The following is a 25,902-nucleotide window of genomic DNA, read 5'->3' on the forward strand; positions in this document are numbered from 1 at the left end:
TCACTCAGGATGTCTGTGTTTAACAAATTACATCTCAATGACGCCGGGCTGAAATACAGCTGTTCTCCAATATCCAGCTGCAGAAGTATGCTCACTGAGGTGTTGCTGCAAGGACGCTGTATGATCTCAATCTTGATCTGGATCTTCAAAACCAAACGTGCCCTGTGTACTGCTCAGTATTTGCATCACCAAGGATGTGTGACATGCTATATGGAAGTCAGTGGAAGTGCCATTATGGAAGAGGTTGGAGGCAGAGGTTGAAAGTATCCATTAGAGCTCTTTCCTCACATGTAGCTACCTTTCATACTTGATACTATGCCTTAGACCGGACTCGCAGCAAATGGCTTTCATGAAAAAGACTATTAGCCACAATGCATTTTGCTGAATCTTTGAGCAAAATTGCAGTTATTAACCTCTGTCCTTTAAACAGCACACGCTAACTGTGTAAATGTATATAGTAGAACATACTGTAATTGCATTTTTGTAATGATTTCTAAGAGCCAGAGCCAGTAATTAATTTAATGACTGCTTGTGAACATACAGATGTCATTGTCCCCCAAAATCAATCTGTGAAAACACAACACTCTGCAGCCTTTATTGCTCATAAACCCACTGATGTCAGGGACTACTGAGTCTCTGACATGACATGATATTTTATAGGATAGAGTATTTGCACAAAATATGAAATATTGAAATATTTTTTGCTACAATCATCATCTTAAGTTTACATTCACAACTACAGTAATATTCTTTTTTCTGTAGTTGGTATCAATCCAAAAAGTTAATTCAGAGAAGAGGATGTAGGGCTTAGTGTACTTTATAAAATTGAATTTAAACATGCGATTATTTTGGCCAACACTAACATGTTGATATTGCAAAATAATGATACCAGCGTACTATTTACACATCCAGCAGATACAGAGCAAAATTATCATACGCAAGGCTTTCATCCAGGAGACCGCTGTTCATGTCCTGTGCGTTAAGTTTCACTTTCACTTTACTATCAGCTATTCGTTCGTGTCCTGTGTTCACAATGTTAAGTCACATTTGCACTGTAAAATGTAGCAATTCAAGCCCAACCATGTTTTTTTTTCCTAAACCTAACTAAGAGGTTTTGTTACCTAAATCTTTTGTTTGATTCACAACATTATGCATGTGTTTATTGCGACCGAAAAGTGACGCCAAGGGGTTGTTAAGTACGTACTTTATGCGTCAGTATGTGACGAGTTGTGATGAGAATGTGTTGCAGCATACAGTGGGTTCTTAAAGCTCTGCTTTGCAGAAAACAACTGCCTGCTGCACTATGAAAGCAGTAAGAGTGAAGCAAAACATTGCGCTGAAAGACGCTATAAAGCTCCATTTAGAGCTATGGAGAACAGCAGAGTTGGGTGATCATTTTCAGATTATCTCGCTTCATCGCTACAAGCAGCCCCCTTTCACATTACACATAGTCATTTGATCCATTGTTACAATAAAACCATTGATTATAGTCTCTTTAGCTGTGTATTAATCAATATTTTTGATATATGAGAAGGAAGTGGTGCCCTGGTGGCTTTAAGGTGGCGGCTCTGACCATGGAGATTAAAGTTCAGTTTGGGGGATAAGAATTCCAGATGGGATAAACACATACTAAATTATAGAAGAAGCTAAATTTGGTTAGATCATTAGTGAGAAAACAGGATAATGGATCAAGGAGATTCAATTATTCAGAGCAGATGGGAGGACTTTTTGTCATGCATTGGTATAGTTGAGACTAATGGCAAAAGCAAGAAGAGGTAAAAAAGATACAAATAAAGAAAGCTAGCACAATCTTTGCGGTAGATTAGAGGCAGAAAGAGTGATTCACGAACACAATATTTTCAAGTTTTATAAGCTGCCAACTTTAAAGGTCAAAGTGAGTTGTTCTATGAGGATTTATACAGCTGGTGATGTTTTGCTTTTTGTCATCAAGGCAGTACGCAAGAAGCTACTGGCTGATGGATGAATGTTTAAGGGTCTGCCTTATCAGTGGAAAGCATCTTTAAAATTGTAACTGTGTGCATGTGACACATAAAAGTGCTAAAATTGAAATTCAAAGTGCCAACAGTGCTAAGAGTGCAAACAACAACAGCTGTGATGACAGAGTTAACTGGTGTTTAACTGGAGGGAGGGTGCTACGGCTCCGCGGCGACGCCATCGGATCGGGACGTAGTTATCAGCTGTAACCGCCGTATGAGAGCAGTGCAGAGTGGCGGCCGTGAGCTAGCCAGTGGGGCACGCTCACATGCACTAAAAACACACTAAAATTCATGTGTAGCCAGCCCGGGGAAAAAAAGCATGGAGAAACTTGGATTACACAGAGGGAGAGAGACTTCACTCTCTGCTCAGGTAGACATTACTCCTCTATATTTTTACATAGCAAATAGTTTGCTGCAAAAATCATACTCTGAATATCATAAAGATAACTTTTAATGCCTAACGAAGGCTACACTCTTGTCAGTCCATTCAAGTTACTTAGCCTTGATCTAGGAACAAAACATGCTACTACTGTGTGCAGGCCCTGACCAAGGTTTGATTCATTAATGCTAGTTATGTAGCTATGATGGACACACTGATATTACAGCAGCGTCTTTGCTGTACTGAATGCACTTTGAGATTGCTTTGTTCCCAGCCTGTATGATTAAAGCAAACCAGCCAGTTGTTCTGAAACTGAATCTTTGTACTTTATTTAATCACATTTTGGCATACATTAAAAGCCAGACTGTGCAATTAAAGGCCATCCATAACACTGTGTTTTTATTTTTAAAATCAATTACAAATTGCAGCTTACATGGGGATTTCTATGCACAGAATATTTTTATTCTTCGGCTTAGTTGTATTCCAAGAGAGTGTGGACTTAGTGCTGGACTGTGACACTTTTCATCTGGTAGTGAAGAGTCATAACAAAACTTAAAGGACCAGTGTGTAGCATCTATTGGCAGAAATGGAATATAATATTAATAAGTATGTTTTCTTTAGTGTATAATCACCTGCTGATAAGAATCGTTGTCTTTCATTACCTTAGAATGAGAAGTTTATATCTACATAGGGAGCGGGTCCTCTCCACGGAGTTCGCCATGTTGCTTTGCCATATTTCAACAATAGCCCAGAACGGACAAACCTAACTCTGTTAACATTTCCTGCTTGGGCCGGAGTCGCTAACGTAACTCCGTCGCCGCTAACGTAACTCCGTCGCCGCTAACGTAACTCCGTCGCCGCTAACGTAACTCCGTCGCCGCCGCTGTCTCTCTTGCTTCACCACTCACTTCCCATGTAAACACACACTCTAAGCACTGGCTCTGCTCCAAATGACCTACTATACTCTTACAACAACTGGCTCTAGAGAGGGACATTCGCGTGTCCGTGTCGACCACCGTTAATCTCCAACACGCTTGGCACACAGGAGAGGCTTCGGTTGGCTCTAATCTCCTCACTTCACTGCTAGATTCCACCAGATCCTACACACTGGACCTTTAAGGCGTCATGACTCCATGATGACTTACTCACATATGTGGCAGAATGGATTTAATGTTGATGTGATTGCACCTGCAATGATTATGGATGACCTTATAAATCGCACCTGGAAAAATGTAAAACAGGTTTATAATGATGGATTGCAGCCCAACAGTACGACTCTGCAAGCTGCTTTTAATACATTTGTGAAAACAACGAGAGCCCATGACTTCCTGTTAGTAAGGGAAACCTGCATTACACAAGTGTTTATTGCTTTCACCAACTCCACCGCCGCCATGTAGACCGTCCTGCACCTCGGTTTATCCGTCACATGACTTTGCCCGTCAAGTGCAGATTAAAAGACTGTTAACCCCGTCATGAGGGAGAGGGGGTTTGACATCAAAGAAAGGCTTGTCTAAATGTAAATAGGAACAGCATTTGTGGGTGAGCTTCCCCTCCTCCCAGTCCTCTCAGCTGTAATGGATAACACCGCCAAGCCTGCAATTACTCACTGTCTCTCGCCTGCACTGTTTTCATTACACCCGTTAGGATTAGTCCGTGAAAAAAAAAAGAGAAAAATTAAAATGCATGCTATTTATGTTGATGTTTTGATAACCCTGTTGGGGATCTGACCCCTTCAGCTCCATCCTTGGCTTACACCTTCTGATTGATCGGTGCTGCTGGTCGGCCGGGGAGTTACGCTTTATAATTCAACTGATACATTAAAAACAGAGGAATTCAATTTATAGTTAAAAAAAATTAAAATGCTAACTAATTCTGTGACATGGAAAATATTTGATATGCGTATTAAAAAATGGAAAGAATTAAAAGCATTAAAAAAATTACATACTAATCTAGTTAGAACGTAATTAATTAATCTCTCAAGATGAAATAATGGAACAGGATGCTCAGTTGTCACACGTAAACCTGCAGTAGGCAGAAGGTTTTTGGCATCATCGGGCAAAGATTTCCATAATAACCTTTCAGCATGTTGTAATTCAAGTGTTCTGAGAGATAACTAGACTTCTGCTCCTCCTCTTGGCTCTGTTTGAAGGCTTTAACAAATCTAGCCTGTGACGGGAGACTTTGGCCAATTGCAGGTCATTTCAGAGAGAGAGCGTTCCTATTGGCTGTACTCCAGCTGGTAGGCGGTGCTTGATATTTCCTCAACAGTTCTCAACATGGCTGCTGGGTCACAAACTTTCTCATTTTACAGCTAAACAGTACACTACAAGATGTTTCTGAAAACATTTGAGGTAAGAAATAGGCATTACAGTACTGATTCATATTTGATCAGCGCTGCCTAGTTTGAGCGTTTGATCGGAGTTTGCGAGTGATTGACAGCTGCTCACCTGTGCTTTTCCTGTTATGACACGAATCCTGAAGCCGTATAGCAGCTAAATTGAATTCAGGTCATTTATTATGTTATTTACACCTGTGGTTGTCAAATTGTCTCCTATGAAATATGTCTTAAGTATGTTTGTGTAGTGGTGAATACAGATTTGAGGAATCGAGTGGAGCTATAGCCAGCCACCCCAGAAAATAGTAACCTAATTATAGCCTCCACACTGAGCCTCAGCCTTCTCAGCTAGCTACCTTTTCATCGGGTCATTTTAATCATCCATGTACTGCTTGCCTCTTCACAGAAGGATAACACATGAAACACCATTCTACAAGGATGAGTTGGTGCCATTCTTGGAAAAACACACTTTCAGTAAGTCTTAACCTTCATTGCACCAACATATTTAACATCCATGAAGTGACATCCTCACATTTCGTGTTTTGTCCAAACCAATAGTCTAAACCCTCCCTTCATCTGAAATGTGGTGGAGTAGAAGTAGAAAGTGCCATGAAAAGAAAAGACTCAAGTAAAGTATACATATCTCAAATCTGAACTTAAGTACAGCAAACATCCCCTTTAAAAGCATGAGCACCTTTCTTTAGAGTATGTTCTTTGCATAGCCACTGAAGAAGTTTGACCTCTCCTCTTCATTTTTTACACCGCCATAAAACAATCAATCATCATCTTCACCGTGACTGTCTCGTTCAAGGACAAAATGTAGCACATTGTCCAGCGAGGTGCAGTTTGTCAGTTCCTCGCCAACAACAGCGAGCCCAAAGTCTCGCTGTCTAACCACGCTGGCGGTCTCGCTCTATCACAGCCAAATCACACCATGATGACAGGACACGTGTTGCAGCCCTCACTAACCGGCCACATCCCATTACATTGGCCTAGAGTTCAACAGAACAATAAAGACTCACCCCATCAATCACTCCAACGTCTTGTTTTCATCCAAAGTTTGCTGCAGATGCAGAGTAGCATTATGAAAGCAAGCACATTAATAACATCAATAATAATATTCACATAAATCCACATACTGTGTTGGGCTATTCTTGACCTTGGAGACAGCCGTTTCTCAACACAAAGGACACAAAATACTACAAATTAGGGCGAGACACCCTCCAGCCAAAAACATGTTTTTTATGCACTGGTCAGTTTTGAGAATTTGGGCTCCTTTGCATCCATAACATGTCTTCTTCAGACTAGTGGAAAGAAAACATCCAAAATACACATTTAGGTGTTTATTTTCCTACACGTTGTCTATTTGCATCTGTAGATTTCTGCTAAATTCACCAAAACTTAGTATTAGATAATGCCTCATTTGCATATTTTAACATAGAATTTCAGAAAACTTGTAATACAAAAAAATAATTGTCTTCTATTAGTTAAATGTTTTACCCCATTCATCTGTAATGTCTTGCAAAATGTATAGAATTTTTCTATACATATCTTTAAAAGCCATTTTCTCAAAATGAGGCAGAAATTTCCACTTCAGTAGCACTTACAAACTTTCCAGTTTCTATATTCTAAAGGTTTTTACAGAAGGGTTTGTTCATACATCATTTATACTGTAGCCTGATTAATAGAACATTTTATTCCTAAAAACATGGCGAAAATTGATTTTTTTTTATGGCTGTTGACAGTATTTTCTGATTTATGGATTGATAAAAAGAGGTATAAAAAATTCCCTCGGTAAAAACATTTGAATCTAATTTGTCAACAAAATGAAACAAGAATTTTGAACCTGGCTTTATCCAGTGTTCGAATTCTGGAAATGTATGCAAATTAGCACATATTTAATAAGATAGTGCCTCATTTGCATATTTAAACATACACTTCAGAAAACTTATACTACAAAAAGTAATTATCTTAATGTAAGTAATATACATAGAGAGTTTTTATCCCTTTTAATTCACATTTTACTCTATGTTCCTATAGTGAAAATTGGAAACGACTGTAAAATCGATGCTATTACCTGGAATTCATCTGTCACCGTTAACAGTTTCATAAAGTAAATCACATTCTGACTTTTACTGCATTTTTAAATCAGCCGTTGCTTTCATTTAACAGGATTTTTGAATGCGACCTGCGCACTGAATTACATGCCATTATGCTCAGAGAGATTGGTTCTCTGTAAATGCTGAAAATAACAGTGTTTTCTCTTACCCATTTATCCCTTATACATTTAATACAATATTGTGTTGTGTTTACATGCTGCCTGGCTTAATTGTAAAAGTCAGGAGGTCGGTGATGATAAGCTATCTCCTTCACCATAGCTGGGTGTAATTAATGAGATATTCCATTGCATGAAGAAGCTGATAGCGATGAGTTCCAACACTACTTAATATGATAAGTGAATTTAACCACAACCATATTCAAAGATATGGCTTCAGGAGCTTGCCTCTGGCTGACACTGACATGTGAGGTTAAATGCTCCAAAGGCAAACAGACAGGCAACCTGATGGAAAGCCTGATTGGTACTTTGGAAAGAACAGCTTTAAATAAAACGCATAATCAGATAGCAAAACCGCAGGCAGCTAGTGACTCCATGGACGGGAGAGAGCATGCAGAGAGTCAGTTATCAGCACCGGCAACGTCGGCTGATTTGAATTTACTGTCAGGATTAATGCCATCCCGAGATTTCCATTTTAGTCTGTGGCTTTTCAGTTTGTGACTGATTATTCAGAAAGTGTTTTCCAGTCTGTGTAGCTATAGGGGAAATACTATGAGAGTTCTCTCCATGTGGCTTTTTGTGAGAGGGAAACCTCAAGAAAGGCATCCTGCACTACAGAGCAGCATTGTCTCGTTTGAATCTCACAAACGAAGAGAGACTGTAAGTCAGCTCTGATTTTAGTTTTTATTTGCTGCTTGACGACGAGAGCTTTTGTCTGAATATTTTTTCCACTTCATAAATTAGCAAACTGGCTCTTTTAGGGAAGTGATAAAATCTGTTGGCCCTCTATACCTGAAGAAATCCAAAAGGCTCATTTGCTGTCAGATTAATTAGCGGTAACAATCATTGCGTCGGATGCTGCGCAGATACAAACCATTACCGCGTGATGGGTCAGCTGTTTTGTGGATCTTGTCAAAAAGGAAAGTTTCTTGTTTCTCAAGTTGACGGATACTGAAGAAAGAAAAATTCCAATTATCCTAGGTTATATTTCTCTTTGGGTAAACGTACGGGTGGCAGAGGGATGTCAGGGCAGAATGACAGGAGCTCAAGCGGGTTATCACTGGCTCAGCCAATTACCTCACAATGGGTCAGAGAGAAAAGTACGGGTCAAACAAAAGGAGTCCATCAAAAATGCAATTATGGAGGACATGAAACAGCCAACAGATAAGCTTGTGCCCCAACAGAGAGATACTCCAACAGAACAAGTGATACAGGACGAGGACACCCCATCTGGTCATTAATAAGCAGAATGATTACAACATATGGAATAGAGATACAACAGAGACATGAATATTGCTATTTATATGACTAATGACAAATACAATGTGACTTTTTGCCTAAAGGGGCATTCCACTGATTTTACAAATCGCCCGCTCTCTCTCTCCTCCCCGGCTCTCCGAAGCTCTGTACCTCGCTGTTGCCTGGCAAAGGCGGCGGTGTCGACGGCATGCTTTTACAATAATGTTAATAAAATGTACCCTAAGACACAAATATGTAAGATATTACTACTGACATTTATGTAATATTAAGCCACAACGTCTGCTGTATTAGCCATGTGCTTACTGCGTGTTTATTTGCATATAGAGCGGGGAAGTGAGATCAGATCATAAGTGGTCACTTGAGACGCATGTGGAGACGCATTCTAATGCCAGGCGTAAACAGACGTACGATTGCAGACGGAACAGATGGATTTTTGAATGCAACCTGCACACTGAATTACATGTCATTATGCTCTTAGAGAGATTGGTTCTGTGTAAATGTTGAAAATAGCAGTATTTTCTCTTGCCCATTTATCCCTTATACTTTTAATCAAATATGTGCATCCTCTCGACTTCACTCATTGGCTTGCTTTCCTCACGTCTGTTTCTCCTCTCGTGCACTGATTTTTTTAAGCCGAACAGTCATTCAGAGGGATTTCTCTCACAGACGTGCTCCGCCGGCAATTCAATATGCTGAATCGACCGAAAAACTTCTGACATGGGCAGACTAGAGCCGACGGTGCGGGACACACCGAACAAACTAGACCAATGGACGCTCACCGACGGCCCCAAACTGTCTGACGGCTGACCGTCGGCTTGGTGTGTCAGGGCCTTAAGGTTAGGCATCGATCTCAAATACAGTGGTTAAGGTTAGGACAGGTCGTTGAGCAGCGTGTCTCGCAAAAGATTTAGCAAGTTTTTGCAGATTTCAGGTCAGATTTTCGCAATTGGGGGTTACCTACTAGACACGACTCAGGCACATTAGGTACTGTATGTATATATGTACTGTATGTATATTTTTTCTAAACCCAACCAAGTAGTTTTAGGGCCTAAACCTTACCAAACTGCGACTGAAAACTGAAAATAATAATTTAAAAAACTGAAAATAATAAGTCAACTAAGTGTAAAAATAAGCTTTTCACTGGACTCGAGCCTCAGTCTCCTGGACAAAAGTCCTGACCCATTCATCCACCACAACATACACCTTGTATATACTTTGTTGCTCTACATATTAATACTACTATAACCAGGTGTAAATAGGTAACGTGTGACTATTCTGCAAATAGACACTGAATTATTAATCGTTCAGTTGCACCAAAGATTATTTGAAACATGGTCAAAATCTATGTCAGAAGCAAATATACTTTAGATTTATCTTGGTTCCACTGCAGGAGATTCATAGATGTCAACTTTACAGCAGTCAAGCACAGTTTAGGAGGCAGGCCCACAAACTAGTACATGCACTCTGCAGTAAGAGGACCATGCATTATCAATAGCAGCCCCAAAAGACCTGTCATGCAGGTAAAAAGCAATTAAATGTTTAAGACTTTCAAGGAGGATAGAATGCAGTTCAGCCTAAAAGAACTATTACTGAGGATTTCCTTGCATCAGCAGCTTAAAGCAAATCATTCATCACTCTAGAGTCGTCTCAGGTGTTATGAGCGGCTCTAAAATCAGGGTGAAGCTTCTCAAAAAGCACGATTCATATGAGCAATTAGCTTGCCTGCAACTATTTTTTCCAAAACCTTTGCCAATGAGGGACGTTTCACTGATTTACAGATTGTTTTACAGATCAGGTCTAATTTGGGTGGTTTCTTAAGTAATTGCTGAAGATGGCATTCTTGAAATGGATAGAAACAGTGCCAGCTGTTGAAGGCCCTGCACAGCCACATAGGTGTTGTCAATTCCTCTGGCTGATAACAAGTGCTGGATCAAGAAACACACAACAGCAAAGGCAAAAGTCAGACAAAACATCCGCACACTAAACTGATAGCTCCCGTTTGATTGAATTTAACGGAGCAGCGTATCGATCCAACAGAGATCTTCATCTGACAATGTCAAATTAAATTTTTTTCTTTTTGAAAATGCCTAAATTCAATCAACCCCAGTTTCAGCCTGCCTGCAGTCCTGAAAAGGTCTAATCAGGCAACTTAAATGAAACTACCTGTGTTGGTTTTAAAGGTTGATTGATAAGATATTTGGATGTAAGATGTGGTCAAATAGAAGCCAGAGAAACAACAACACCAGAGACATTTAGGGTGCTTTCACATCTAACTTGTCTGGTTCGGTTAAAATGAACTCAGGTCTGTTTTCCCGGTTAGTACGGTTCATTAGGGCTGGTCTGAAAGCTGTCATTCAAACCCTGGTGCGGACCAAACAACCGAACGGAGACCTGAAAAAGTGTGGTTTGTTTGTGGTATGAAAGCAAACAAACCAACCGCGGGATTTTATGATAGCAGATATGTGATTTTAGCATGATTTCAAAAGCTAAACTACGAATAAATCCATCTGCTGATCGTGAAATCTGTTCAAGAAGCGATCTTCTGTATAAGGCCATGTAGCCTATATTATCATTTAGTAACCATGACAACACGTATGCACATCAGCACAGGCATTTTCATAAGCTGTTAAAACTGCAGTGCTTGTATCGACTCTTTTTCAGTTCATTAAATCCATTTAAAAGTGTGTGACAGCGATCCCACAGTAATAAGCCCTGAATCATTACTGTCTCTACCTGTTAGTCATAATTCATAACAATGCAGTTGATTTGCAGTCTAATAATACTAACAGTGCTCATCAGTTGTTTCTATGCGAGCTCTTTGTGACACCAAAAAACATAAACACATCAGAAGCTTTGGAGTGCTGCTTAAACTTCTGTCAGTGTGAACAGGAACCGGACCAGAAGTAGAATGCAGCAAAGCACCATTTTTTCTCCTGTTGGTCCGGACCAAATGAACCCAACTACAAGTGTGAATGCACCCTTTGGTCCCATCTTCTACCAACAGTTAGAGTTGGGTTCTTTTACCTATAGAGGCAATCGTTCAGTAACATTAACCATGACAATGATTTTAACCAACTACTTTTATTTGCATAAACTTAACCGTAAATTAAAAATAGGGTGAGCAAGTCGAATGGAATTGCCATATGAGAATACAAATTTTGTTATTTAGGTATGAGGACTGGCCATAGACTGTATATAAGAAGTGGACGTAATCACCGTGACGTCACCCATTACTATGAATTAACTTTCATGAACTGCAAACACATTGTGAAAGGCTTGAAGTTGTAAGGCAAAAACACAGACAACTCCCAGACTTGACAACGCCGTGGTAGCGACCTGTCAATCACAAAGTAGCCACGTCCTAATGCATACCCTGCTTTATGGTCTATATGACTTTAAATGGGACCATAATTTACTAAATGAACATCTTGCTGTATTGAAGAAGACTTGAAACTAGTGATTGAGACCATAAACTCATGTTTACAATGTTTACTGAGACAATAAATCAAGTGAGAAGTAGGCTCATTTTCGCATAGACTTCTATACAATCAGACTTCTTTTTGCAACCAGAGGAGTCGCCCCCTGCTCGCTATTAGAAAGAAGGTTTATTGGCTACACTTTTCAGTCCTCGAGGTTACTGCCTGGGATTGGCTGGAATTGAATTGGGCAATTGAAGTAAAATTTTACCTTCATCCTTGATGCTTTTTTTAATCGTTTGATCTTCAGATGCATCAAGGCCTCCAGGGAAAGACATTGAGGTGTATACATACAGTCTATGGTTGACTGTCAGATGTGTATTGACACTGTATTTAAATTGTCATCCTAGAGTTGAAACATTTTTGATTGATTTTGAAGTCATTACATTTTTTTTTTGCAAAGTCAGTGGGAACAATGGACAGTTAAGATCAGAAGTGGACCCATAGAAAGCAGGGATTTTTTTTTGACAGGTATTATGATTCCAAATAAAGTCACATTTACCTGCCGAAAAAATGTCAATCAAAAAACATTTGCCTATAATAATAAATTGAAATTTTACAATAATTTTACAACTGAGTGCTTAAAATTATTGGTGTGGTGTAATTCCTCTCAGTGCTCCACTTTTTGTTGTTATTTTGATGGGTTTTGTTGTTGTGTTAAAATCTGTAAGCAAGTATGCTAAAAACCTACAATAAGACTTGATATCAGTAAAATGAAGTTGCTTCACTCACTCATGACTGCTCTACTTGCTGCGACATATATCCAATAACATCTCGTATTTAAGCTGTTACTGTTCAATATGGCCATTATGCAGCTGCTTCACAGCTCATTTGCAAAGTCTGCTGCTCATATATCATTTCAGCCCCAACTTCACTCCAGCACTCTAATAACAGAAGAGAAGAACTTTGCATTCTGTGCACCAAAATGTCCGTTGATGTTTAGATGTGGTGATGGGCGAGTTTGACTGTGTCTTGATGTTCATGAAACCAGTCTTTAACCTTATCTTTATCCATCTGAGTTAGGGATGTCGTGTGAAAAATGCCTGTTATCTTTGTCTCTCAGTGATTTACGATCACGACAGTTAAACCTGACTTGCTGAAATACTAAAATACTCTGACATGGCAAACGTCAGACTGTCAAATGATCATGACTTTATCTCATAAAACAACAAACACAACTTGTCATTTAAAAAAAAAAAAGACTGCTTGAGTGAACTTTCTGTGCTCCAAAGCAGTTTTACGTATTGTTGCAAAGTTTTACATTCAAAAATAATGAATTTGCAAAAGTAAAACCTCATTTTAATGTTTTCAAAAAAAGAGATATATTAAGACAATAACTTCACTAACTTGGTGAGACTGACAATTGAATGTTTTTACTTAAGTAAATAATAATAAGTAATGTTATTACTTGCAATTTCCCCTCTGTGGGACTAATAACAGATTATCTTATCTTGTTATTATTATTTTAATTTATTTATTCATATTGAACCCTGGCTTGTTTAGGTCACTTTATTTTATTTTATGTTTATTTTCTTTTATTTATTTGTATTTTTATCCCTTCATTTCCTTTATATGTTTTTATTTACCTATGTGTCAGTTTAATTGTTCATTGTATTGTTCGCAGATTTCAAATAAAGTTAATTTAAAAAAAAAAAAAAAGCCTGCATTATTACAATTTACTCCGTCAATTAAGGATTTATTTCGACCACACCTGAGTTGCTGATTGTTGGAACAGTGGGAGGACAAACACACTAATGTTTTGGTGAGTTTTATTTAGTTTCTGTCCAGTTTGAGAGAAAGTATGAGAGAAACTTGAATTCAGAAGGTGTACGGTTTAGCTGTAAGAATATTTATTTCATTGACATTTTGTGAGTTTATTTTGTTTACTTATCAGACATAGCATACTCCCTGGACGTGCACAATGCATCCTGGTACATGTAGGCATAGCAGGCAACCTCAGGTGCTATGTTGAATACTGCTTCCCCGTCGATATGTGTGTCCCCTATCTAAACCTTCTAAACCTGAACCAACCCTTATTGCTAACCACAGAGGGGAGTGCTATCATTTTAACAGGAGGGAAACTTTATTTGACGGGGTAACAGACTTGGACATAACACCTGTTATTTTCTGTTTCTGTTTATGAGACGCTCGTGCGCTCAATGCATCCTGGTACATGTAGGCAAAGCCGGCTGCAACCTTTGGTGTTATGTCGAATACTGCTTCCCCATCGATATGCGTTTCCCCTAACGTTACCCAAGGCCTATAGAAAGGAGGCTAGGTCATGGGCGGACACGGGTCTTGTGGTGTGGGGTATGACACATGCGCAGTGTAACTGAAGCTGCGGTCGTGCATTGCAATTGGCTCAACTTCGGCGACAGCAGGCGAGATTTTAATGCACACGTGCTAAACCCCTGGAGATATGACGCGTCACCCAGCCTCCTTTCTATAGGCCCTGACGTTACCTAAACCTCCAAAACCGGAACCAACCCTTATTGCTCACCTTAAGGGGAGCGCTATTATTTTAATAGGAGGGACACTTTATTCGACGGGGGAACAGATTTCGACATAACACCTGTTCTGAAGTGAAGACAATGCAGAAGTGCCTACAATGTGCATTCTTTCTAATGACCAGCAGGGGGCGGCTGCAAAAACAAGTCAGCTTGTATAGAAGTCTATGAGAAAATGACCCTACGTCTCACTTAATTCATTACCTCAGTAAACATTGTTAACATGAGTTTATGGTCTCTATCGCTAGTTTCAAGTCTTCTTCAATACAGCATGATGTTCATTTAATAAACTATGGTCCCATTTAGAGTAAAATTCGGTGTGGGAGTTGTGTTTTCACCTTAGAAATGTAACCCTTTCACAGTGTGTTTTCAGTGATGCTCATCATCATTAAATACACCTTGAGGGAATAATGTTTGCCCCATACTGTGGTCTCATATTGCTTGGTTGTTATACAACAGAACAGGCGATGTAATTGCTGTGACTGCCCAGTAGGCTAATGTCTGCCCACAACATTAGCGATTCCCCACTATTATGTTCAACAGTTGTCAGCGGACATTGTGGGTTGCACACAGCCTTTGACTTCATCAAGTGAAGGCCATACAAGTGTAGAAAATACGGAGAGGGATGACTCATCAGGCCACATTACGTTTTCCATTGCTTTGGGGTGCTTCTTAGACCACATTTATCTATTGTGTGGTAATGTTATGGCTGTATGTGGCGAGTATGCTGTTAAGTGCTTCTGTTGTTGAGCTTTGACTTGCAACCACTTTTTCTTTTTGCCGGTTTAGTGTTTATTCCTCCATGGCTGGCCTATGGTATTATAATATGTGTGAGTCAGTTCTCCTTAACACATTGAATTACGTTGTGGATCTTTAGGCTGATGCACCTGCAATTTGGAAACCAATAGAATGGCCTCCTTGAAGTGTTGATGTTTGAACTCTTTTATGGCTAAATCACGGTCAATATAACTTGTCCTTGCAGCTGCCTTTGTCAATGTGTTATAGTGCCTTCTGATATTTAGCCCATTCGCCTGCTAATACAAAGACTTCCTTTTTTGGAAGAGAGAAGACAAATAATAGATTAGACATTTTTTCAGACATAACTGTGAACTATGAAACATCTACCTCACTTAAAAACATTTTTAGCGGTGAAACATCATCGTGTTTATAGATGCTCTGATCTGACTTTTTCAGTCCCGATACCGATAGCGATACCTGGGCTTTGAGTATCGGCTGATTCTGAGTACCGATCCGATACCAGTGTTTAATTAATAAGCCGTATGCCTCACTGTGAGGAAGTGACTGGGATCATTGTTTTATGTGTAAGGGAACATCAGGCTTGGCTTAAACAATGCTTTACTAACTGTAAAACAAAATGCAACAAATAAATACATAGATGTTCATTTACAGAATTGTTATTTATGATTAAAATGTTAAATCGTATACCAGCAACTTGGTAAAAAATCTTCAAAATTAGCAGGAATTACAATTCAAGTGTGAACCCTTTTAATGCAGCAGCAAATTGGTCAAAACAGAAATGAGAATTAAATGCCAGAATATAATGTATATTGTATATAAACATAGAATTGAATTGAAAAGATTGGCCCCATTGTCACATTACCCGATCCAGCTATTTGAGTCAGTATCGGCCCGATATCCGATCCGGTATCAGTGCATCCCTACTCGTGTTTCTTTTCATGTGCCAAATAATTAATCACCATTTTCAAGAAATGTTTTCAGTCCACTTTTTCAGGTTATATCCAAAACACCACATACCTGAAGGCTAAGAATTTATCTCCTGAAACGGCATTGAAATATTTTTTCCCCCAGAACTTCCAATAGCAATAACTATGTGAGTGGGCGATAACAGCGACTGTATAATCACACTCATTTTATTCAATGGCACTACTTGAAAACTTTAATTGCGCTGATATCCTGCATTCCATTATTTTTTTACCTCCCACACATTTAAAATACTAAGACTGTTGAAACAAATCTAAAAATGTACAAGTGTTTATCTGCTACATGTAACCAATTAACCTTAATAGGTTACATCTAATTGGTTTAATTGGTTAAATCCAATTACTGACCACCCTTACTGTGTCCAGATGTTAAAATACAGCCCAAACCTGATAAAAACGCTCAAACTAACCACCATTGGAAACTCTAACACATCTCTGCCACTTAAGCATCTGCTGAAGGGAATTGGATGCAATGAGTGCCTTCACTCCAAAAAATGGTTGTTCAGTGCGAACATGGTCATTATATACCAAGAGTGGTTCTGTCCATTATTAGCTGAAAAAGACATCCTTTCAGTGGGTATGTCTGTACGTTATATACAGTAGAAGGTGAAAAGCCAGCCATTGTTTTTTCAACTTTTGAAAGCTTTTGGGAAATGGCTCGAAATACCCTCTACAGGAAGGCACAATTGAAAGCTGAAGCAATTTTGAATTGCCAGATAAAAAAACCTTCCTGCAACAATTGTGAAAAATGACAATGCACATACAGAAGAGGACCTAAGAGAATAAAGAGAGACGTGAAAGTGCTGGGGGGAGAGAGAGGATAGGAAGAGAAAAGACAAAAGATGATCTTTGTAGGCTGCACAGTTAAAGGAAATCTGTGCGTTGTGTGTGTGCGGCGTGAAAGAAGGAGGGGGTGTGTTCACTTGGAGACAGCGGGGATGGCTTATTAGGAAATCATCCCTCTTAGCCAATGGTTTTTAAGAGAGAGGCACATGTCATTTGACTGAGAAATACCACCTCCCACAGCCAGCACATCCCCTTCAGTGTAACGCAGCGCTGTGTGAGAGCACTGCTGTCACCGCTCTCTCCTCTCTCTCCGTCTGTGTTTCTCTCCCTCATTGTCCACAGACACTTTCTCGCCTCCTCTCTGATTCCTCTCCCTCTCTTCATCTTACGCTCGTGGTCCCTCTCCTCGCCCCTCCTCTCCTCTCTCTCTCTCTTTGCTTTCTTCCCCTCCTCTTTCTCATCCCTCTCTGACTCTGTCCCATAGGCAGAGATAGGATCTGTTACACACAGCAGCAGCAGCACCAGCCACACCAAGAGCCCAGGTAAGACCTTTTTCTTCTGATTTATTCACTTTGCACTGATGGGGGGCTATAATACTGAAAACCTTACTGCTCGCTCTCGCTTATGTGCACACATTGATTTTCTCTGCATTTGTAGTTTCTCCTTTGCTCTGTTTTGTCGTGATGAATCTGAAGTGGAGATCTGATTGTGATAAGAGGGGCTAAGTTGTTTCTTACCTTTTAGTAAGCTGGTTTTATAAGTGCTTTTATTGCTGGTGAGCTGTGACAACTTCAGGAATCTGGCTCCAGTCATGTCACAGAGAAGGTGCATGTAGGACTGTTGGGATAAAATCACAGATACAGGAACAGATATAGGAAAAGAGACAGATAGGCAAATGGGCTTGTGCCAATCAAAGCTGCACGGTGACAGGAAGTGAGTTAAGAGTGGCGGGAGCATGAGTTCAGGTGGTTCGCTCACAGATCAGCAGGTGACTGAGTGGACTCTCCATTGATCTGGAGCCGGTCGTCCTCGCAGAACTAAGCTGAGGCTAAATCCAGAGGAGCTGACGCGAGAGTCTCTTTGGTACAATTATGTGAGTGTTCAGATGGGACTTCATATACAGCGAAAGAAATCCGTCTGTTTGGTGCAAGAATGAAACCATAAAGGAAGAGCTGCTCTCATCCACAGACCCTCTGTGTGCCTGAACATGTGTGGACGTACGTTTGAATGGATTTCCTGCTACCGACTAATTGACACAAATTGTAAATCTGTGTGCATGGAACATTAACTCTTAATGTGCTGGAGAACGAGGATAATTAGATTCAGTCCATTGATGTGTGGTACAGAAAAAGGTTATAGTGGAGGTTATAATTGCCATTTATTGATATTTCTAGCACTTGTGAAAAAGAGTTCCTTTTGAAATTAACATGTGGATTTGCATAAATGACTGATTTCTTCTCGTCTCTGTCATTTAAGGGATGTATAAATGAGTTTAAGATTGTCCGATGAGCAATGCTCAGCCTTTGAAGTTTAAATAAACAATAGTACAATGCAATGTTGCATCTGAAATTCAACAGTGGAGCACATTAGTGTCACTTGAATCATGTCTCGTGGTGGCCGTTGTTTGCACTGCCTTTAGAATCACTTGGAGGAGCCTCACATGAAGGCTTTCACTATAATGATTGATGTAGACATTGGCTAGTTGAAAGGTGGTCTTTGCTGATAAGTAATCTCTGAAGTTCATCTTTAGCTAATATTTGCTCCCGGACTGACGCCCCTATCGCCAGGTTCTGTGGTGTAAGAATATTCATCACGCTGATGAATTTAAATGAAATCTGAAAATAGCTCAGAGCAAAGTTGCGTTAGGTCTCATAAGTAATACAGCGGTGTGCTTATATTTCATTCATGACATAGTTTGCAGCGCGCTCTTGGACTGTGGAGAGAAATGAGAGAAATAGCTTTGTAATGTGAAAAGACATTGGTTGTTGAGGTGAGGGAAGAGCCAGACGCGCTGCGGTGGAAACATTAATAGCGAGAGCCGAAGCCTCAGCTGCACTTTAATTGTAAGAACCCGCACTGGAACTTGTTCATTTTTAACCACACTGGCCACTGTCCACAACAACAGAGTTTAGCAGCATTGATGCCATTCGGTGGGCACTGCAACCCACACTGCTGCACACAGCTCTGCGAAGGATTCCTCGGTATCTCACGACACACAACTTTAGCAAAATTAATCCCACATTCTTCTATATACGCCAGCCCAGAGATGTATCATCGTGGTGCAGTATATATATATTGGGCGTCTGGTTTAACATGTAAAACAATGTGTTCATGTTATCTGGAGCAAAAAGAAGCTGTCTCAGCTCCTTTCCTGCCACAGCCTCCGTCATTAACCCAGCACTCAGCCGGAGACCCAGAAAAATATCCACGTTTTCCGGAAATTAGAGTCAGAGAAATGGGGGGAAGCTGGTGCCTTTTCAGTCCGCTGAGGGTTCTACGCTGACAGCTACACTCCGTCTTTTTTTTCTTTTCTGGCGGTTGCGAGCTGCCCCAGGTGTGACAGGCAGCCGGAGTAATGGGGGACGTTTGACAGATGCATATTTCCAGCCTTGAATGCTTCATATAAAGAAGATAGACGGCGTGGGTTCAGGCTGAGCGGGGGACAAACTGTTGGGCTGTGAATCACCCCAATGAGTGTGCCGCCTCTCCGCTCGATTGATCCGTCACGTGACACTCACAACCCGTCCAAGTTACTAATTGCATCCCACCCTGATTATTGATTGAAATATGAGGGTGGTATATTGGACTCCTGGAGGGAGGTGGTGTGTTACACCCACTGCGAGGCTGGCGGTCAAGTTACAGGCGCCGCGACTACAAGTATGAGCAATCGATGATCTGATTTCAGAAAACAAACACTTTGAATGCAAAGCATGTCTTCTACATGGATGGTGTGTGTGTGTGTGTGTGTGTGTGTGTGTGTGTGTGTGTGTGTGTGTGTGTGTGTGTGTGTGTGCTAATTTCATTCCTGCAGCATCATGGGGGATTTGTAGCCTGCTAATGTTGGAGACTTTATGTGATAATTAATCTTTTATAAGCCTATCAGGGCACATAACCAGGAGTCAAGGCCAAGAGATTACATTACAGTTTGTACAGTAGAGCACAATGTTTCTTGGCAAATAGACTTCATCCAGCAGCCAATCTGTTCAGAGAAAAGACAGGGGGGCGGGGGGGAACTCTCCTGTTTACTATATATCTGTCCCTTGTGGGCTCCTATATGATTTGAAATTGCTGTACAATTTCACTTTATAGATCCATCTGGTGCTGCTAGTTATGAAGCACCCACGTCCTCCGGCTCATTTAATGAAACGGGCATTCAAGTGATTTGATCTTGTTCACTCTTGATCACTCTTCATTTTCATTCATTTTGTCTACGCAGTGTATCACATACAGTGCAGTACACACTAAAATCATAGTATTTATCCTTATTAATATTATTAACATAGACTACAATCAATAAATAAACCAATCAATTGATGAATCAATATACAAAAGAGACTAATAGTCTTCAGCCACACAAGTGGCTCTGTGACTCTGTACTTGTATTTTCACCAATGTTCACCATCTTACTTTAGCATATTAGCACATTAACATCTGCTAATTAGTACTAAATATAAAGCACAGCTGAGGCCGATGGGAATGTTATTAGTTTATCAAGCATTTAGTCATAAACCAAAGATTTTGGCCAGATGATGGCGCTAGAGGAGAAGTCAGCAGTCTATAAGATACATCATCTAGAAATCATGAATGTCTGGACTAGGGTTGGGCAATTGGACGAATATATCGGTTGCTGGCGATTGGCTGAGTACATTGGTGGTTGTTTTATTTTGGGGGGGGGGATTGTTTTGGCGATGTTTGTCATTTTATTTAACGAATTTAATGGTCTGCCTCCAAAGAACGAGAGCTGCTCAGCGGGCAGAGAGAGAGAGAGAGCCGTGGGAGAACGGCGTTCAGAGCCAGCATATTTTCACATCTAACTCTGTGAAATAAGGATTTATTTTGACCAAACCAGAGTTGGTGATTGTTGGAAACACTAACCAAGGCGGTTTTGGTGAGTTTTATTTAGTTTCTGTCGAGTTTGAATGAGTGTTTTATGACGATCAGCCGCTAGGACAGCTGATCTCTCAGCTGATCTCTCAGCTGAAACTACGGCCGGTTGGGAAATTTTGTGCCAACCCATCCATTAAATGTAGAGATATTTAACTGGATAAGTGAAAAAAAATGTTGGATTACCAAAGTTAGTAGGCTTCATCCTGTGGGGACCATGAATATATTGCGTGCAAAACTTTGTGGCAATCCCTCCAGTAGATGTTGAGATGTTTCAGTCTAGACCAGCCGGATGACAGTCAGACATTTCCATGCCGCTAGCATAGCTAAAACAAATAAACCAACATTATGAGAAAGATGTGTGGTGAAATGAAAGGCACATTTCCTATTCATGTATATGGCTCCTAAAACACATATTGTAGATTACTGGTCTGACAATAACTTGAATCACAAACTAGACGCTGCAGCATAAACAAAAAATACAAACATCAAACCCCTCCGAAATGTTGATTGCGGATAATCAAATTTAAATACAAGTGGAGCAAAAAACTACCCTGAAAACTTTAAGACTATTTCAGTCCCACATTCCACTTCAGTGCCTTTTTACAATTGATTTTACATTGTGACTTTAGGAATAAATAGCACACACATACAGTTTTATTACCACAATCAAAAGCACTTTTCAATTATTGCAACTTACCTAAGTGCAATTCTGCATTGTGTAGGCGTATGCAATCTTTGAATGCCGCATTTCAAATGAATAGCACTAATCTAAGTCAAATGAATGTTTTAAAATATATGGCACCAGGGTTATTCCTGGCTCAAAATGAGGCGGAGGTGGTACCATCCCGATCATGTGCACAGACGTGCATGTGTACCGTGGCAGCGTGCCTTCAACTGACTCAAGCACTTTTGTGGCAGTCATGTTCTCAGATGTATTGTAATGAATTAATGTTTTAAAATACAGTGGGACAAAAAGTTGATAAAAACAACTACTTTATTTCCTTACATTTCACGGAGTGTTAACAGACGAACACTGGCATTGTAGCAGGGATTCCCTCAGGATTTTGTGAGACTGTGTGGGGGGTATGGGAGGGAAATATTGTACTTTTAACTTCAATTATTTATTTGACAATGTTAGTTACTAGCTACTTTGCAGATTCAGATTCTTAAAACAAACATAAATCAACTAATAAACTATGATGTATTATTGAGGTATATAATTATATAGTATATAATTATTAAGTATATTATTATTAAGTATATACAGTAATTCAAAATTAGCTCCACCTTTACCAGCTGCAACATTAAAGTGATGAACACATTAATGCATCAATAATTATAATCCCCCCCCGCAGGGAGAGATGGCACAGCGGACACTCCACAGCCCCGCAGGAAGCAGCGAGGGGTGCTGTAAAGATCACGGCGGGAGCCACGAGCCATTTTCACCCCTGGGCCGCTCCGAGCCGAACTAGAGCCGGTTAGCCCGCCCACCCGTTGAGAAGTGTAAAAAATATTTTCGGTTCATTATGAAACTGTTCAGCCACACATGTGATAAACACCTGCTGGCGATTTAGAAACATATTAAAACATCCAACGGCAGGGAAAAGGAGTTTTGTTTTGTGATTTTTTTTTTGCTGTGGTGTTGAAGGCGTTACCAGCGGATACACTTTCGCGCCTCACGCCAGCTTTGCTGCGGTCCACCCAAAAACAGACGGCTCTTTTCTTCCTTTTTGGCAGTTTTGGCAGCGCCTTTTCCCGGTTCACTTTGCCGATTTCGATGATTGTATAAATAGTGTTTTCCATGAAGACACCCGTCACAGTTTTTGTCGAGAGCTGGAGGCAGGACGAAATTTGACGGAGGCGGCCGCAATCGTAATTCTCTATGCAGGAAAAACCCTGAGCGCATTTGAATATTTCTTTGCACTTTTATAATCAGCGACGCAGTTTCTTTTTAGCTGTTAGCTCTGTTAGGCAAATGCACCATAGGACTCTGCTGCCCACTGGCTGTTAACGGCTAACTAGCTCTCCTCCTACGGACATGAGAAGGCACGCTCCGTTGTAGTCAACGCTTGGAGCCCTGTTTTAAACAGCTAATGCTGTAATGTTTAATTGAAGAGTCCAAACTGAACCAGTTATTGATCACTTACCGGCCGGTTTATAGTAGTGAGGAATCAGCAGTCAGTGGCGGTATAAAACAGTCAATAAAATACGTTGCCAATATAATATGTTTTCAAAAAGTATAAATCACTGCAACCACAAGAGGTTTTTTGAGCTTATAAATGGGCTCATAATATATTATGCTGATGAGTCCACCAGTATGCGAGTTACATAATCTCCTGGCGGAGATAATAAGTTATCTGTATACAGTATAATAAGTCATGAATCAGGAGCTGGTGTTCTGTGTTGCAAATAAAACGCTACACAATAGTTTTTCTTTTCGTTATGTGAGAGCTTTTTCTTGTTACTAAAAGATGAACAGGCTACAGATGGTTTAGTACATACATATTTAGCACAAAGGGCTCTGTGAATTACAGCATATATCTGTCCTGCTATGATGCCATGAAAGGGCAGAGCAAGTAGGAGGCTATTTGTCAATGACATCCTTCTGCTAATAGGATTAGATGCTTCTGAAAAGAGCTGTTTGCAGTTAATATGCATATCACTGCAATGATATAACAGAAACAGCACCCACACAGGCTTTGGACACATTCATAGTTAAATCATATTTCTCATTAGGAGAATTGATCATTGGCCATATTGTTCAACAGTGTAATGTAATAAAAGTTATCAGATTATGGATGCAAACCTTCAGTCTATCGATCAATCTGTATGTATTCCAGCTTTCTTAATAAATCACTCGCATAAATACTAGTGCTGGTAAAATGGTGATGCAGCATATTACAATATTAATAAGAATAGTTTGCCAGTATTGATTCAGACTGTACTGTGATGTGACCATTGTAGGCAAAATCACATAAAGCAGGCAAGTTGATGGTGAAAGCAATGAACTGTGTTCCACTGTTAACCGTTTCATTGGACAAAAATCTTCACTCGTGTAAAACAATAACCCTCTAAAATGTATTGTTATTTTTAATAACTTTTTAAAATGTTCAATTTACTTATGTTTGATATGTTTGACAGAAGAAAAGCTCTATATTAAGAAAATATAACCTAGGTCACGATCCCCTGGCACTTTATTTGATGCACTCCTTTTTGTTAATGCACTCTGGCATTTTGTTTGCATTAAAAGTAAATAAATAAATCCCCATTGTGAATCAGTTTATTTTCATAGTGAATTGGAAAATGATCGGCGGGCAGCCCACCCGGCACCTGGACCTTAGGTTGAGTATTACTAGAGTGACCCTTGTTGGTTTGTGGAGACCCAAGGCTGTGGTTGGTTTGATTTCTTGCTGATTACAATGGATTGCTTTAGTGACAAATTCAGCAATATGCACTGCTTCCGTCTCAATCCCTTTGAGCAGGTGTATTGGTTTCCTCGTGTTAGAGAGCCCCCCTCCTGCTCTCTCGCTCTCCCTCTCTCTTTCGCAGAAATGACTGTTATTAGCTTCTGATTTCTGTTCAAAGCTTAAAACCTAATTTTCTGAAAAGTCCATAGAAAAAAAAGAAACGTATTCCTGGAACGCAGCGGGAGACGGGATGGGCAGGTTCCAGCTCCACAGGGAGAATATCCTCACATCTCTTGTGTAAACATACCGTATGCATAGAATATGAATAATCATCACAGATTTTAATACGCACCCCATTCATCCTGAGTAACATGTGTTGGGATTAGCTGAATGTTTGAGAATAGAATAGAGAAAGGAAGCTGCCTGATCCATTTGCCCTTGTCGTATTGAAATTCCAGTGAACGTTAAATTTTACCACATAGATTTAACAACCCCATCTCCTGCAAAATTACATTCCCATACAACTAAACTGCATTCTCAATTACGTTTGGAGGGAAACCTGTTTTCTCCCAGATTACGGTTGCAGTTTTGAACAGTTTTAAACACGTGGATAATGTTGTAAAATTAAACAAAACAAAATGAAAACCACAACAATGCTACTTAGTTAGGTTTAGACAACAAACCCACTTAGTTAGGTTTGGCTTAAAATAACTATGACATTCAAACAAAACAAAACCACAAACGCAACAAAACTAATAAATTAGATTTAGGCAACAACACTACTGGGTTACGTTTAGTAAAAAACATTATGGTATGGCTTAAAATGACTACGTCAGTGACTTTTAATTTCACACGGGACACAAACAGCGGCCTCCTGGGAGAAAGTCCAGTGTTTGTTTGACCCATCCAGCACCCCGCTTGCCCGCCCTTAGTGGACTTTCCCGCTTGTTATACTCGTTATTAGAACAATAACATTATTATTCAACGTAACTTTCATTAATGATCACTCAATTTACTACGTCACCTGCTCTGCGCAACGCTCGTTGTACTATATAATTCGCAACGGTCATCCGCAGACTATTTGGGATACGTTCAAGACCTACGTAATTCACGACAAAATAAGTTTCCCCGCCAAACGTAATTGAGATTGCAGTTTAGTTAGGGCTGTACAATTAATCAAATATGAATCGCCAATGTAAATGTAAATGAGTGAGGAGCTGAACAAACTGCTAGGATGGTGAACACCTGAAAAACAGTAGCATGTTTGTATAGACTGGGATTTATTTCAGGAAGCATTCCTAGTTTCTTTCTATGGAAACATTTGAGTGTGTGTCTAGGTTTTTATGTGTGTCTGCCCATCAAGTGATTAACCATGATAGGAGCACCCAGGGATTTCTTGATCTCATTACCTCTGCTGACACAGGGCAGTAAAGCATCAGATCGACATCAGATGAAGGTCAAATCACTCAAAGTGGACCTTTAGTGATGCTCACTACACCGAAGTATATCTTTTTCATGTCTTCTGCGTGCTGCATTCATTCATTTGAATTCATTAGTAAATACAAGTAAAAGCAGTATATATTTCACTCATCAAACCTCTTTCAATAATGTATGTTGTTCTGTCACTCAAT

The 25,902-nt window shown here is 39.9% G+C and overlaps 1 protein-coding gene across 3 annotated transcripts in view; it reads left to right on the plus strand.

Annotated features, from left to right (window-relative positions):
* The first annotated feature begins 4,819 nt into the window (after positions 1-4,819).
* The window catches only part of thsd7ba (thrombospondin, type I, domain containing 7Ba), a 225,895-nt gene continuing 204,812 nt past the window's right edge, over positions 4,820-25,902 (plus strand). For 2 of the 3 annotated variants that reach the window (XM_074659768.1, XM_074659770.1), the window contains exon 1: positions 17,003-17,299. The gene's annotated coding sequence lies outside the window, so the exon portion shown is untranslated. Of the gene's footprint in view, positions 4,884-5,117; positions 5,186-17,002; positions 17,300-25,902 lie in introns of those variants that run through there. The other variant, XM_074659769.1, reaches the window with a different exon arrangement.

The sequence above is a fragment of the Sebastes fasciatus genome, chromosome 14 (assembly GCF_043250625.1).
Source record: "Sebastes fasciatus isolate fSebFas1 chromosome 14, fSebFas1.pri, whole genome shotgun sequence".
Lineage (NCBI taxonomy): Eukaryota > Metazoa > Chordata > Actinopteri > Perciformes > Sebastidae > Sebastes > Sebastes fasciatus.